This window comes from Bombina bombina, chromosome 5, assembly GCF_027579735.1.
Source record: "Bombina bombina isolate aBomBom1 chromosome 5, aBomBom1.pri, whole genome shotgun sequence".
Classification (NCBI taxonomy): Eukaryota; Metazoa; Chordata; class Amphibia; order Anura; family Bombinatoridae; genus Bombina; species Bombina bombina.
Window position 1 is genome coordinate 331,299,234 of NC_069503.1, and position 17,461 is coordinate 331,316,694.

Sequence of the window (17,461 nt, forward strand, 5' to 3'; positions counted from 1 at the left end):
TTACTGTGTGTGCTAGGTCCAGTGTATGTTAGGTAATGTTTGCTCTAGGTACGATGTGTGCTAAGTACAGTCTTAACTTTATTTTGTGACCTTCCAATCTATGCTATCTTCTTCCTCATGTTGCTATGCATTGTTGTTTTAGTTTATATTAATAGTTTATTAATAGTTTATTGAGAGACCGATATGATACCGATATGATCGCTGGAATATAATCTCTTCCTGAAATACAATAGTTTTTGTTCTCGGAGCCTTTATCTATCTCACATATGCCTTGTGCGGGCTTTTGGAAGACTAAACTTAATTTATATGCCCTAGCTCCCCCCCCCCACCCACATTCAGGGCCCACATCAGGGTTCAATCTAGGTGAACTATTTGCACCACAAACTCCCTCATATTAACCATTCTTCCATTGTATTATAGAAGTGTGAGTTCCCCAATGGTCAGATCTATGTTGGCTTCTTTGAAACGGAAAAATTTGAGTCAATCTGATGTCTTCTATTTATACGACTGTCTAATCTTGTATTTCTTAGTTTGGCCTTGGGGGAGTTTGTTTAAAGTCCCCTTCCCTCACTAAGGAAGGGTTACCCGACTTATCAATGTTTTGACAATAACTTTAACCGGACCTGCGTGTCCGTTTCATATGTTTGTGTCTATTGGAGCAGGGGTCCTGCGTGTCCCCAATTGTTATTTCTATTTTTGAAATTGAGTAAAAATGTATATATTAAAATAAAACATTAAGACCACGCAGAACATCCAAGTTATGCAAAAGATGTTCCTTCTGGGAAGAAGCGAGAACAATTTCCTGATTAATATTGCGATCCGGCATTACCCTAGGGAGAAATCCTAGCTTAGTACGAAGGACCGCCTTATCAGCATGATAAATAAGGTAAGGGGAATCACACTGCAGAGCCGAAAGTTCGGAAACTCTGTGAGCGTATCAAATAGCAAGAAGAAACAAAACCTTCCAAGATAGTAATTTAATACTAACAGAATGCATCAGCTTAAATGGAACTTGCTGCAAAACTCTAAAAACAAGGTTAAGACTCCAAGGAGGAGCAACAGATTTAAACACAGGCCTGATTCCAACCAAGGCCTGAACAAAAGACTGAACATCTGGCAGAACTGCCAGACGTTTATACAGAAGGACAGAGCAAAAATCTGACCCTTCAGGCCCTCCTGAAGAAAAGCCAATGAAGGTATTTACACCATACCCTATACTAAATTCTGTGAGTAACCGGTTTACGAGCCTGAAGCATAGTATCTATGACTTTCTCAGAGAAGCCACGTCTAGCCAAACTTAGACGTTCAATCTCCAAGCAGTCAGCTTCAGAGAAACCAAATGATGAAGAAAGGGACCCTGAATTAAAAGGTCCTTCCTGAAAGGTAACCTGCATGGTGGAAAAGATGACATTGTCACCAGATCCGCTAACCAGATCCTGCAAGGCTTTGCAGGAGCTATAAGAATCACAGAAGCTCTCTCCTGTTTGATGTGAGCAAATACTTGTGAAAAGCAACGCAAACTGAGGAAACAGGTATGCTAGGTTGAAGCTCCAAGGAACCGCTAGAACATCTATCAGAACGGCTAGAGGATCTCTTGACCTTGAACTGTACTTTAGAAGCTTGGCGTTTTTATGAGACACCATCAGATCCAACTCTGGAACCCCGCACCTGAGATTTATTACGAAAACCTCTGGGTAGACAGCCCACTCTCCGGGATGAAAAGTCTGCCTGCTTAGAAAATCCGCCTCCCAGTTGTCCACCCCTGGTATGTGGATTGCTGGGAGATGGCAATTGTGAGACTCAGTATCTCCCTGGTGATTGATGTAGGCCACCAAGGTGATTTTTGTCCGACTGAAATCTGATAAATCCGACCAAAAATAGTTGAGGCCAAGCTATTAAAGCATAGAAAATTGCTCTCAACTCCAAGATGTTTATTGGAAGAGATGACTCCTCTGGAGTCCACAGACCCTGTGTCTTTAAGAAACTTCAAACTGCTCCCCAGCCTAACAAGCTGGCTTCAGTGGTCACAATCACCCGGGAATGCCTCAGGAAGCATGTGCCCCGAGACAGATGGTCCTGTGAAACCCACCATGAGAGTGAGACTCTTGTTGGGGAATCCAAGTGTATTTTCTGCGAGAGATCTGAGTGGTCCCCGTTCTATTGACTGAGCATGCAAAACTGCAGAGGTCTCTGATGGAACCGAGCAAAAGGAATAATGTCCATGGAGGCAACCATCAATCCAATCACCTCCATGCATTGAGCCACAGATGGACGAATAGCAGACTGGAGCGACAGGCAAGAAACATGAAGCTTGACGTCCGTCAGAAAAATCTTCATGGACAGGGAAACTATGATTGTTCCAAAGAAACAAACCCTTGTATCTGGAACAAGGGAACTCTTTCCCAGATTAACTTTCCACCCGTGGGAACGTAGAATAAACAACATCATCTCGGTATGAGATCTTGCTAGATGAAAAGATGGCGCTTGAACTAGAATGTCGTCTAGATAAGGCGCCACAGCAATAACCTGGGACCTCACCACTGCCAGAATCCCCAGAACCTTTGTAAAAATTCTGGAAGCTGTAGCAAGGCCAAAAGGAAGGGCAACAAACTGAAAATGTTTGTCCTGGAAGACAAACCTTAGATACTGGTAATGATCCCTGTGAATAGGAACATGAAGATACGCTTCCTTCAGATCTATGGTCGTCATGAACTCACCCTTTCGGACCAAAGGAAGAAAAAGAATGGATGGTCTCCATCTTGAAGGACGGAACCCTGAGGAATTGATTGAAACACTAAGTCCAGAATGGGACGAAAAGTGCCCTCCTTCTTGGGAACTACAAATAGATTAGAATAGAATCATAGACCCTGTTCCTCTAGAGGAACTGGAACAACCACTCCCAGGGATGAGAGAAGGCCTCTCTCTTTATCTGATTCGCAGATAACCTTGACAGGTTGAACCTGCCCCTGGGAGGACAAGATTTGAATCCTATTCTGTAACCGAGGATACTATATCTATGGCCCAAGGAACATTGTGTATTCAAGCCTGCTGAAAAAAAGAAAGTCTGCCCCCCACTTGATCCACTACAGGATCAGGGCGGCCCCTTCATGTTGATATACAATCAACGGAAGGCTTCTTAGCTTGCTTCCCCCTATTCCAAGGCTGACCGGACCTCCAAGAAGACTTGGATTGATCTGACTTGGAAGAGGAAGACTTCTGTCCCTTAAAGTTACAAAATAAACGAAAATTAGAATTCTGGCGACCCTTAGGTCTATTCTTTTAATCCTGAGGTAGAAAAGAACCCTTTCTACCTGTAATGACAGAAATAATTTCTGCCAGACCTAGTCCAAACAAAGTTTTACCCTTATAAGGCAGAGATAAAAGTTTGGATTTGGATGTAACATCTGCAGACCAAGATTTTAACCAGAGAGCTCTGCAAGCTAAAACAGTAAAACCAAAAATCTTAGCACCGAATCTAAGAACTTGCATGTTGGCATCACAAATAAAGGTATTGGCTAGCTTGAGAGCCTTGATCCTGTCTTGGATCTCCTCTATAGTAGTCTCTTCTAGGATAAGATTAGATAAATCATCGCACCAAATAAGATGCTGCCCCCGCAAATGTAGCAATACTAGCAACAGGTTGCCACTGTAATCCCTGATGAATGTGCATCTTCAAAAAGCCTCAAGCTTCTTATCCATGGGATCCTTGAAAGAACAACTTATCTTGAATAGGAATAGTAGTTCTCTTAGCCAGAACAGAGATAGCTCCCACTACCTTGGGCAACGTGCTCCATGAGTCACAAATAGAGTCAGCAACAAGAAACATCTTTTTTTTAAAAACAGGAGACTGGAAAAAAGGAATCCCTGGTTTATCCCATTCCTGAGTTATAATATCTGCCATACGGTCTGGAACTGGAAATACTTCAACACATGAAGGTACATCATATACCCTATTAAGCTTACTAGACCTCTTTGGATTCTCCACAACAGATTCGGATTCTTCCAAAGTAGCAAGAACCTCCATCAAAAGAACTCGAAGGTGTTCTAACTTAAATATGAAATTAATCTCCTCTGAATCTGCAGAATTTGTCACTACAGTATCAGAATCTGACAATTCCCCCTCAGAAGCCACTGAAGAATCATCCTCATCAGATAATTGAGACAAACTGACTAACACAGCTTTAGCGGAGACAGCCTTACTAACATCAATATGTTTAGATTTCCTCTTGTTTACCAAAAACCTTTGGAAGAGCTGATAAAGCTGCAGAAACAGCAGAAGAAATCAGTGCAAAGAAATCAGTGCAGCCAAATCACCAGGTAAAAAAACACCCCCAGGAGATTGAGAGGAACCGCAGGGCATTGCATGTGAAGCTTGAGGGGAAAGCTGAGGTGTAGCTAGGATAACACTATCATGAGAGACAGGAGACTCAGGGAGAGACATCTTATCTTTAAACTTTAAAGTTTTATTTAAACATGAAGAGCAAAATTGTACAGGAGGAATTATCTTAGCCTCAAATCACAATAAGCATTTTTCAAATGAATCAATTTCAGTATTAGAGCCTATAATTGGGTATCAGTTCACAATTAACAAAAAAAATTGAATGCCAAATTAAGTTTCCCTAAAACAGATTTAAATACTTTCCACAAGGATTTCCACAAGTGAATATCCCACTAGTAATTAGAATGTTTTGTGGACTCTCTAATATCTCTATGCCATAGGAAGGAAATCTTTCTATGGAACAAAAACTGAAAGAACTGAAATCTGCCCTTTCAGGGAACTGGCAGATTAACTTGGCCATCCTGCAAAAACTAAAGAATCCAGCAATTCATAAAAAAAAGCCAGAAAAAAACAGAATTTATGCTTACCTGATAAATTACTTTCTCCAACGGTGTGTCCGGTCCACGGCGTCATCCTTACTTGTGGGAATATCTCTTCCCCAACAGGAAATGGCAAAGAGTCCCAGCAAAGCTGGCCATATAGTCCCTCCTAGGCTCCGCCCACCCCAGTCATTCGACCGACGGACAGGAGGAAAAATATAGGAGAAACCATATGGTACCGTGGTGACTGTAGTTAGAGAAAATAATTCATCAGACCTGATTAAAAAACCAGGGCGGGCCGTGGACCGGACACACCGTTGGAGAAAGTAATTTATCAGGTAAGCATAAATTCTGTTTTCTCCAACATTGGTGTGTCCGGTCCACGGCGTCATCCTTACTTGTGGGAACCAATACCAAAGCTTTAGGACACGGATGAAGGGAGGGAGCAAATCAGGTTACCTAAACGGAAGGCACCACGGCTTGCAAGACCTTTCTCCCAAAAATAGCCTCCGAAGAAGCAAAAGTATCAAATTTGTAAAATTTGGCAAAAGTGTGCAGTGAAGACCAAGTCGCTGCCTTACATATCTGATCAACAGAAGCCTCGTTCTTGAAGGCCCATGTGGAAGCCACAGCCCTAGTGGAGTGAGCTGTGATTCTTTCAGGAGGCTGCCGTCCGGCAGTCTCGTAAGCCAATCGGATGATGCTTTTAAGCCAAAAGGAAAGAGAGGTAGAAGTCGCTTTTTGACCTCTCCTTTTACCAGAATAGACGACAAACAGAGAAGATGTTTGTCTGAAATCTTTTGTAGCTTCTAAATAGAATTTTAGAGCACGGACTACGTCCAAATTGTGTAACAAACGTTCCTTCTTTGAAACTGGATTCGGACACAAAGAAGGTACAACTATCTCCTGGTTAATATTTTTGTTAGAAACAACCTTTGGAAGAAAACCAGGCTTAGTACGCAAAACCAACTTATCTGCATGGAACACCAGATAGGGCGGAGAACACTGCAGAGCAGATAATTCTGAAACTCTTCTAGCAGAAGAAATAGCAACCAAAAACAAAACTTTCCAAGATAACAACTTAATATCTATGGAATGTAGAGGTTCAAACGGAACCCCTTGAAGAACTGAAAGAACTAGATTTAAACTCCAGGAAGGAGTCAAAGGTCTGTAAACAGGCTTGATCCTAACCAGAGCCTGAACAAATGCTTAAACATCTGGCATAGCTGCCAGTCGTTTGTGTAGTAAGACAGATAAAGCAGAAATCTGTCCCTTTAGAGAACTTGCAGATAATCCTTTATCCAAACCTTCTTGCAGAAAGGAAAGAATCTTAGGAATTTTTATCTTATTCCAAGGGAATCCCTTGGATTCACACCAGCAGATATATCTTTTCCATATTTTATGGTAAATCTTTCTAGTTACCGGTTTTCTGGCCTGAACCAGAGTATCAATCACAGAATCTGAAAACCCACGCTTTGATAGAATCAAGCGTTCAATCTCCAAGCCGTCAGCTGGAGGGAGACCAGATTTGGATGTTCGAATGGACCCTGAACCAGAAGGTCCTGTCTCAAAGGTAGCTTCCATGGTGGAACCGATGACATATTCACCAGGTCTGCATACCAAGTCCTGCGTGGCCACGCAGGAGCTATCAAGATCACCGAGGCCCTCTCCTGTTTGATCCTGGCTACCAGCCTGGGAATGAGAGGAAACGGTGGAAACACATAAGCTAGGTTGAAGGACCAAGGCGCTACTAGTGCATCCACTAGAGTCGCCTTGGGATCCCTGGATCTGGACCCGTAGCAAGGAACCTTGAAGTTCTGACGAGACGCCATCAGATCCATGTCTGGAATGCCCCATAATTGAGTCAACTGGGCAAAAATCTCCGGGTGGAGTTCCCACTCCCCCGGATGGAATGTCTGACGACTCAGATAATCCGCTTCCCAGTTTTCCACACCTGAGATGTGGATCGCAGATAGATGGCAGGAGTGATTCTTCGCCCATTGTATTATTTTGGTTACTTCTTTCATCGCTAGGGAACTCCTTGTTCCCCCCTGATGATTGATATACGCAACAGTCGTCATGTTGTCTGATTGGAATCTTATGAATCTGGCCTTTTCAAGCTGAGGCCAAGCCCTGAGAGCATTGAATATCGCTCTTAGTTCCAGAATGTTTATCGGGAGAAGAGACTCTTCCCAAGACCATAGTCCCTGAGCTTTCAAGTATTCCCAGACCGCACCCCAGCCCACTAGACTGGCGTCGGTCGTGACAATGACCCACTCTGGTCTGTGGAAGCTCATTCCCTGGGATAGGTGATCCAGGGATATCCACCAACGGAGTGAATCTCTGGTCTTCTGATCTACTTGAATCACTGGAGACAAGTCTGTATAGTCCCCATTCCACTGTTTCAGCATGCACAGTTGTAATGGTCTTAGATGAATTTGCGCAAAAGGAACTATGTCCATTGCTGCAACCATCAACCCTACTACTTCCATGCACTGAGCTATGGAAGGACGTGGAACAGAATGAAGAACTTGACAAGCGCTTAGAAGTTTTGACTTTCTGACATCTGTCAGAAAGATCCTCATTTCAAAGGAATCTATGATTGTTCCCAAGAAGGGAACTCTTGTTGACGGAGACAGATAACATTCACCTTTCATCCGTGAGATCTGAGGAAGGCCAGAACGATGTCTGTATGAGCCTTTGCTTTTGAAATGGACGACGCTTGTATTAGAATGTCGTCCAAGTATGGTACTACTGCAATGCCCCTCGGTCTTAGAACCGCTAGAAGGGACCCGAGTACCTTTGTGAAAATCCTTGGAGCAGTGGCTAATCCGAATGGAAGGGCCACAAACTGGTAATGTTTGTCCAGAAAGGCGAACCTTAGGAACTGATGATGTTCTTTGTGGATAGGAATATGTAGGTACACATCCTTTAGATCCACGGTAGTCATAAATTGACCTTCCTGGATAGTGGGTAGAATTGTTCGAATGGTTTCCATTTTAAACGATGGTACCCTGAGAAATTTGTTTAGGATCTTTAAATCCAGAATTGGTCTGAAGGTTCCCTCTTTTTTGGGAACTACGAACAGATTTGAGTAAAATCCCATTCCTTGTTCCGTCATTGGAACTGGGTGTATCACTCCCATCTTTAACAGGTCTTCTACACAATGTAAGAACGCCTGTCTCTTTATTTGGTTTGAGAATAAGTGAGACATGTGGAACCTTCCCCTTGGGGGTAGTTCCTTGAATTCCAGAAGATAACCCTGAGAAACTATTTCTAGCGTCCAGGGATCCTGAACATCTCTTGCCCAAGCCTGAGCAAAGAGAGAGAGTCTGCCCCCCACTAGATCCGGTCCCGGATCGGGGGCTACTCCTTCATGCTGTTTTGTTATCGGTAGCAGGCTTCTTGGTCTGCTTACCCTTGTTCCAGCCTTGCATCGGTTTCCAGGCTGGTTTGGACTGTGAGGCATTACCCTCTTGCTTAGAGGATGCAGAATTAGAGGCCGGTCCGTTCCTGAAATTACGAAAGGAACGAAAATTAGACTTATTCTTGGCCTTGAAAGGCCTATCTTGTGGGAGGGCGTGACCCTTTCCCCCAGTGATGTCTGAGATAATCTCTTTCAATTCTGGTCCAAAGAGAGTTTTACCCTTGAAGGGGATGTTAAGCAATTTTGTCTTGGATGATACATCCGCTGACCAAGACTTTAGCCAAAGCGCTCTGCGCGCCACAATTGCAAACCCTGAATTTTTCGCCGCTAATCTAGCTAATTGCAAAGCGGCATCTAAAATAAAAGAGTTAGCCAACTTAAGTGTGTGAACTCTGTCCATAACCTCCTCATATGGAGTCTCTCTACTGAGCGACTTTTCTAGTTCCTCGAACCAGAACCACGCTGCTGTAGTGACAGGAACAATGCACAAAATGGGTTGTAGAAGGTAACCTTGCTGTACAAAAATCTTTTTAAGCAAACCCTCCAATTTTTTATCCATAGGATCTATGAAAGCACAACTATCCTTTCTTGGGGTCGACCATAGGAAATAATTTCTTAAATATAGGAGGGGGAACAAAAGGTATGCCGGGCTTCTCCCACTCCTTATTCACTATGTCCGCCACCCGCTTGGGTATAGGAAAAGCGTCGGGATGCACCGGAACCTCTAGGAACTTGTCCATCTTGCATAATTTTTCTGGAATGACCAAGTTGTCACAATCATCCAGAGTAGATAACACCTCCTTAAGCAGTGCGCGGAGATGTTCTAATTTAAATTTAAATGTCACAACATCAGGTTCAGCCTATTGAGAAATTTTTCCTGAATCTGAAATTTCCCCATCTGACAAAACCTCCCTCATGGCCCCTTCAGATTGGTGTGAGGGTATGACAGAACAATTATCATCAGCGCCCTCCTGCTCTTCAGTGTTTAAAACAGAGCAATCGCGCTTTCTCTGATATGCAGGCATTTTGGATAAAATATTTGCTATGGAGTTATCCATTACAGCCGTCAATTGTTGCATGGTAATAAGCATTGGCGCGCTAGAAGTACTAGGGGCCTCCTGCATGGGCAAAACTGGCGTAGACACAGAAGGAGATGATGTAGAACCATGTCTACTCCCTTCATCTGAGGAATCATCTTGGGCAATTTCATTATCTGTGGCAGTACTGTCCTTACTTTGCTTGGACGCTATGGCACAATTATCACACAATTTTGAAGGGGGAGACACATTGGCTTTCATACATATAGAACATAGCTTATCTGAAGGCACAGACATGTTAAACAGGCTTAAACTTGTCAATAAAACACAAAAAACGTTTTAAAACAAAACCGTTACTGTCTCTTTAAATTTTAAACAGAGCACACTTTATTACTGAATATGTGAAAAAATATGAAGGAATTGTTCAAAATTTACCAAAATTTCACCACAGTGTCTTAAAGCATTAAAAGTATTGCACACCAATTTTCAGAGCTTTAACCCTTAAAATAACAAAACCGGAGCCGGTTACAGATTTAACCCCTATACAGTCCCAGCTACAGCCTTTGCTGTGACTTTACCAAGCCCAGAGGGGAATACGATACCAAATGACGCCTTCTAGGAGCTTTTCCAACTACTTTCAGGTCCTCACACATGCATCTGCATGTCTTGCTCTCAAAAACAACTGCGCAGTAATGGCGCGAAAATGAGGCTCAGCCTACAACTGGGAAGGCCCTTCCTGACTGGAAAAGGTGTCTAACATAGTGCCTGACGTTAAAAAACGTTCCCCAAGTTTATAAGTGTGAATTATCAGCAAAAACATGTATAAAATGTCCAAATAAAGCAATCGATTTAGCCCATAAAAGTGTCTACCAGTTTTATAGCCCATATTAAGCACTTTATTCTGTTTGAGACTAAGAAAATGGCTTACCGGTCCCCATGAGGGGAAATGACAGCCTTCCAGCATTACAGAGTCTTGTTAGAAATATGGCTAGTCATACCTTAAGCAGAAAAGTCTGCTGTTTCCCCCAACTGAAGTTACTTCATCTCAACAGTCCTATGTGGAAACAGCAATCGATTTTAGTTACTGTCTGCTAAAATCATCTTCCTCTCACAAACAGAAATCTTCATCTTTTTCTGTATCAGAGTAAATAGTACATACCAGCACTATTTTAAAATAACAAACTCTTGATAGTAGAATAAAAAAAAACTACAACTAAACACCACATACTCTTAACCATCTCCGTGGAGATGTTGCCTCTGCAACGGCAAAGAGAATGACTGGGGTGGGCGGAGCCTAGGAGGGACTATATGGCCAGCTTTGATGGGACTCTTTGCCATTTCGTGTTGGGGAAGAGATATTCCCACAAGTAAGGATGACGCCGTGGACCGGACACACCAATGTTGGAGAAATGTGATTTACAAAACAAGCAATTTAAATTTTCAAAATCCTGTGATAAATCTTCCTGGAAAGAGATTTACAATCATGAAACAGAGTTTCAAAACGCAGAATCGGAGAAACCCCTATGTCTCAAAACCAAGCATTCAATTTCCTTAACATCAAGCTTAGAAACTTGAGATCCGGATGAAAAAAAGACCTTGAAACAGAAGGTCTGACCAGAGAGAAAAAGGCCAAGGAGGGCAACTGGACATATAAACCAGATCTGAAAATAAAAATCCTGTGAGGCCATGCTGGGGCAATCAGGATAAATTACTTCTTCAACCTTATCTTAGAAATCACTATGGGAAGAAGAACCAGAGGAGGGAACAGATAAGCAGGCTGAAATGACCAGGAACTACTAGAGTATCCACTACTTGTGCCTGTTGATTACTGGACCTTGCAAAGAATGGGAGATCAGCCAACGCCTCAGAGACTGCAGCCTTGATGAAAGATTTCATGGCAGGAGGCACCACTTCAGTATAAACCTGTAATAAACAAAGAGTAGGTGCATTAGTACCCAAATAAACAGCATTACATTGGTCTGTATGCATTAACAAATCTAAACATGAGCCACATAAATGAGCTGAAGAGGGCACTTCAGCTTTTTTATGATAAGCACTCCAAATAATGGTAGAAAGGTGTTCATGAGTCTCAGTTTCCAAAAAGGGTCAGTCAAGTCCAAAACAAACTTTCAAATAGGGCATGCAATTTTAAACTACTTTCCAATTTACTTTTATCACCAATTTTGCTTTGTTCTCTTGGTGTTCTTAGTTGAAAGCTAAACTTAGGAGGTTCATATGCTAATTTCTTAGACCTTGAAGGCCACCTCTGCATTTGACAGTTTTTCACCACTAGAAGGCGTTAGTTCATGTGTTTCATATAGATAGATAACATTGAGCTCATGCACGTGAGAACTGAAATAAGGAGGCAGTCTGCAGAGGTTTAGATACAAGGTAATCACAGAGGTAAAACATGTATTATTATAACTGTGTTGGTTATGCAAAACTGGGTAATGGGTAATTATCTTTTAAAACAACAAAAATTCTGGTGTTGACTGTCCCTTTAAGTAAATTTAAGGACAGAATCCTGCTGCTCCATTATAGCATATGGCAAAGCAAAGCAATAAACACTGTAAAAAATCCCCTTAAAAAGCTCTTTAGGAAAAGAAACCATTTACCCCCACCAAAGTAGCGTTGACAGTAACAATGCACGCTAAGCCGAGATGGAAAAAAAAGAAAAAAAAGAAAAAAACATTCATTCTGAACGCGCACCAAACAACTGACTGAATAAATGGGAATGTGAGCACCGAAAAACCTGGCGTACGCATATCCAAACAAACATGCGCTAACCCGACGTGCAGGAAAACTAAAAGGAACTGCGCTGACCTGACAAGCAAACCAGGCTCCTGAAAATTCCAGCAGATCTGAACAGACTAAGGGACGTGAGCTAACCTGATGAGAGTAAACCCAACATGCACAATTTTGACACGCAAAAATCTTTGCGTGTCAAAAAAAAAATCAGTTGTGTGCAAAAGCAAGAGATATAGTGATAAGATCTGTCCAAGGGCCATATATAAATGCTAATATGAAAGAAATGAATTTATCAGGTAAGTTCTTACATAAATTATGTTTTCTTTCATGTAATTGGCAAGAGTCCATGAGCTAGTGACGTATGGGATAGTAATACCCAATATGTGGAACTCCACAGAAGAGTCACTAGAGAGGGAGGGATCAAAATAATAACAGACATTTTCCGCTGAAAAAATGAATCCACAACCCAAAATATAAGTTTATTCTCATAAATGGAAAGAAAAAACTTAAAACATAAGCAGAGGAATCAAACTGAAACAGCTGCCTGAAGAACTTTTCTACCAAAAACTGCTTCAGAGGAAGCAAATACATAAAAACGGTAGAATTTAGTAAATGTATGCAAAGAAGACCAAGTTGCTGCTTTGCAAATCTGATCAACTGAAGCTTCATTCTTAAAAGCCCACAAAGTGGAGACTGATCTAGTAGAATGAGCTGTAATTCTGAGGCGGGGCCTGACCCGACTCCAAATAAGCCTGATCAAAAGCTGAATCAAATAAGACGAATCAAAAGCTTTAACCAAGATGCCAAAGAAAAGGCAGAAGCCTTCTGACCTTTCCTAGAACCAGAAAAGACAACAAATAGACTAGAAGTCTTCCTGAAATTTTTAGTAGCTTCAACATAATATTTTAAAGCTCTTGCAACATAAAAATAATGTAAGGATCTCTCCAAAGAATTCTTAGAATTAGGACACAAGGAAGGAACAACAATTTCTCTATTAATGTTGCTAGAATTCACCACCTTAGGTAGAAATTTAAATTAAGTCTGCAAAACTGCCTTAGCCTGATGGAAAATCTGAAAAGGAGATTCACAAGAAACAGCAGACAATTCGTAAACTCTTCTAGCAGAAGAGATTGCCAAAAAGAACAACACTTTCCAAGAAAGTAGTTTAATATCCAAAGAATGCATAGGCTCAAAAGGAGGAGCATGTAAAGCCTTCAAAACCAAATTAAGACTCCAAGGAGGAGAGACTGATTTAATGATGGGCTTGATACGGACCAAAGCCTGTACAAAACAGTGAATATCAGGAAGCTTAGCAAGTTTTCTGTGAAATAAAACAGAAAGAGCAGAGATTTGTTCCTTCAAGGAACTTGCAGACAAACCTTTATCCAAACCATCCTGAAGAAACTGTAAAATACTAGGAATTCTAAAAGAATGCCAGGAAAATTTATGAGAACACCATGAAATATAAAAGTTTTCCAAACTAGATAATAAATCTTCCTCTAAACAGATTTACGAGCCTGTAAATTAGTATTAATCACTGAGTCAGAGAAACCTCTATGACTAAGCACTAGGCGTTCAACTCCCATACCTTCAAATGTAATGATTTGAGATCCTGATGGAAAAACAGACCTCGAGACAGAAGGTCTGATCTTAAAGAAAGTGGCCAAGGTTGGCAACTGGACATCCGAACAAGATCAGCATACCAAAACCTGTGAGGCCATGCTGGAGCTACCAGCAACACAAACGATTGTTCCATGATTATCTTGGAAGAAGAACCAGAGGCGGGAAGATATAAGCAAGTTGGTAACACCAAGGAACTGCTAACGCATCCACCGCCTCAGGATCCCTGGACCTGGACAGGTACCTGGGAAGTTTCCCGTTTAGATGGGAAGCCATCAGATCTATTTCTGGAAGACCCCCACATCTGAACAATCTGAGAAAACACATCTGGATGGAGCGACCACTCCCCCGGGTGTAAAGTCTGACGGCAGAGATAATCCGCTTCCCAATTGTCTAAACCTGGGATATGAACCGCAGAAATTAGATAGGAGCTGGATTCCGCCCAAACAAGTATCCGAGATACTTCTTTCATAGCTTGGGTACTGTGAGTCCCACCCTGATGATTGACATATGCCACAGTTGTGATATTGTCTGTCTGAAAAAAAATGAACGGTTCTCTCTTAAAACAGAGGCCAAACCTGAAGAGCCCTGAAAATAGCATGGAGTTCTAAAATATTGATTGGCAACCTCGCCTCTTGAGATTTCCAAACCCCTTGTGCTGTCAGAGATCCCCAGACAGCTCCCCAACCTGAAAGACTTGCATCTGTTGTGATCACAGTCTAGGTTGGACGAACAAGAGAGGCCCCTTGAACTATATGATGGTGATCTAACCACCAAGTCAGAGAGAGTTGAACATTGGGATTTAAGGATATTAATTGTGATATCTTTGTATAATCCCTGCACCATTGATTCGGCATACAAAGCTGGAGAGGTCTCATATGAAAAAGAGCAAAGGGGATCGCATACGATGCTGCAGTCATGAGACCTAAAACTTCCATGCGCATAGCTACTGAAGGGAATGATTGAGACTGAAGGTTCCGACAAGCTGAAACCAATTTTAATAGACTCTTGTCTGTTAGAGGCGGAGACATGGACACTGAATCTATCTGGAAACCTAAAAAGGTGACCCTTGTCTGAGGAATCAAGGACATTTTTGGTAAATTGATGCTCCAACCATGTCTTTGAAGAAACAACACTAGTTGATTTGTGTGAGATTTTGTAGAATGTAAAGACTGAGCTAGTACCAAGATACTGTCCAAATAAGGAAACACCACAATACCCTGTTCTCTGATTACAGAGAGTAGGGCACGAGAACCTTTGAAAAGATTCTTGGAGCTGTCGCTAGGCCAAATGGAAGAGCGACAAATTGGTAATGCTGGTCTAGAAAAGAGAATGTCAGAAACTGATAGTGGTCTGGATGAATCGGAATATGAAGATATGCATCCTGTAAGTCTATCGTGGACATATAATGACCTTGCTGAACAAAAGGCAAAATAGTCCTTATAGTTACCATTTTGAAAGTTGGCACTTTTACAAAATGATTAAAAATTTGAACTGGTCTGAATTAATTTTCTTTCTTTGGGAAAATGAATAGATCTGAATAAAATGCCAGACCCTGTTCCTGAAACGGAACTGGTATGATTACCCCTGAAAGGTCCAGGTCTGAAACACACTTCAGAAAAGCCTGAGCTTTTACTGGATTTGCTGGGATGCGTGAGAAAAAAAATCTTCTCACAGGAGGTCTAACTCTGAATCCTATTCGGTACCCTTGAGAGACAATACTCTGAATCCATTGATTTTGGACAGAATCTGCCCAAATACTTTGGAAGAATCTTAATCTGCCCCCTACCAGCTGAGCTGGAATGAACCTTCATGCAGACTTGGGGGCTGGCTTTGGTTTTTTAAACCAGAATCTTTGGGGGAAGGATTGGGTTTCTGTTCCTTATTTTGTCGAAAAGGAACGAAAACGGTTAGAAGCTTTAGACTTACCCTTAGGTCTTTTATCCTGAGGCCAAAAAACTCCCTTCCCCCCAGTGACAGTTGAAATAATTGAATCCAACTGAGAACCAAATAAATTTTTTCCTTGGAAAGAAAGAGATAGTAGTCTAGATTTAGATACCATATCAGCATTCCAAGATTTAAGCCACAAAGCTCTTCTAGCTAAAATAGCTAAATACATAGATTTAACATCAATTTTGATGATATCAAAATGGCATCACAGATAAAATGATTAGCATGTTGAAGCAAGTGAGCAATGCTAGACAAATCAGGATCTGTTTCCTGTTGCGCTAAACTTTCCAACCAAAAGGTTGATGCAGCTGCAACATCAGCCAAAGAAAAGGCAGGCCTTAGAAGATAGCCAGAATATTAATAAGCTTTCCTTAGATAAGATTCAAGTTTCCTATCTAAAGGGTCCTTAAAGGAAGTACTATCTTCCATAGGAATAGTAGTACATTTGGCAAAAGAAGAAATAGCCCCATCAACTCTGGGGATCTTTTCCCAAAACTCCAAACTAACTGCTGGTAAAGGATACAATTTTTTAAACCTTGAAGAAGGGATAAAAGAAGTGCCAGGACTATTCCATTCTTTAGAAATCATATCAGAAATAGCATCAGGAATTGGAAAAACCTCTGGAACAACCACAGGAGGTTTATAAACATAGTTTAAACATTTACTAGTTTTAATATCAAGAGGACTAATTTCCTCAATATCCAATGTAACCAACACCTCTTAACAAGGAACGAATATACTCCATTTTATATAAATAAGTAGATTTGTCAGTGCCAATATCTGCAGTAGGATCTTCTGAATCAGATAGATCCTCATCAGAGGAGGATAATTCAATATGTTGTCGGTCATTTGAAATTTCATCAACTTTATGAGAATTTTTAAAAGACCTTTTACCTTTATTAGAAGGCGGGATAGCAGACAAAGCCTTCTGAATCGCATCAGCAACAAAATATTTTATATTCACAGGGATATCATGTACATTAGATGTTGAAGGAACAACAGGCATTGTACTATTACCGATTGATACATTCTCTACATGTAAAAGCTTATCATGACAACTATTACATACCATAGCTGAAGATATAATCTCCACAAATTTACAACAGATGCACGTATCTTTTGAAGAACTGTTATCAGGCAGTAGGGTTCCAACACTGGTTTCTGAAACAGGATCAGATTGAGACATCTTGCAAATGTAAGAGAAAAAAAATAACAAAAATTAAATTAACAATTTCCTTATATGGCAGTTTCAGGAATGGGAAAAAAATGCTAACAGCATAGCCCTCTGAAATAGAAAAAGGCAAGAGGCACATAGGAATGGGGTTTTAAATAATAAAATTATTTGGCAGCAAGTATGACGCACAATGCAAAATTATGTTTTTTGGCGCTAACATCCGGAAATGACATACTCACGTTATTGCAGACACAACCTTGTGTAAATAACTCGGCATCAACTAAGACCCCGGAAATGACAAACTTGCATCACCGAACGTACCTTCGCGCCAAAAAAATCTTGTGCCAAGAATGACGCAATAAACATCAGCATTTTTGCGCCTCGCAAGCCTAATTTTGCCTGCGAATATTTTATGAAAAAACAGTCAATTTGAAAAAAGGACTAAACCCCAGGTAACAAAAATATTTTCCTAAATATGTTTTCCCAAATATGAAACTGAATAGTCTGCAAAAGGAAATATACATAAACCTTACTCATGGCAAATATAAGTACAATACATATATTTAAAACTTTATATTAATACATAAAGTGCCAGACCATAGCTGAGAATGTCTTAAGTAATGAAAACATACTTACCGAAAGACACCCATCCACATATAGCAGATAGCCAAACCAGTACTGAAACAG

The 17,461-nt window shown here is 41.1% G+C and overlaps 1 protein-coding gene across 2 annotated transcripts in view; it reads right to left on the reverse strand.

The window, feature by feature from the left end:
• The window catches only part of SNX13 (sorting nexin 13), an 882,412-nt gene that overhangs the window by 493,960 nt on the left and 370,991 nt on the right, over nt 1-17,461 (reverse strand). The window lies entirely within an intron of this gene.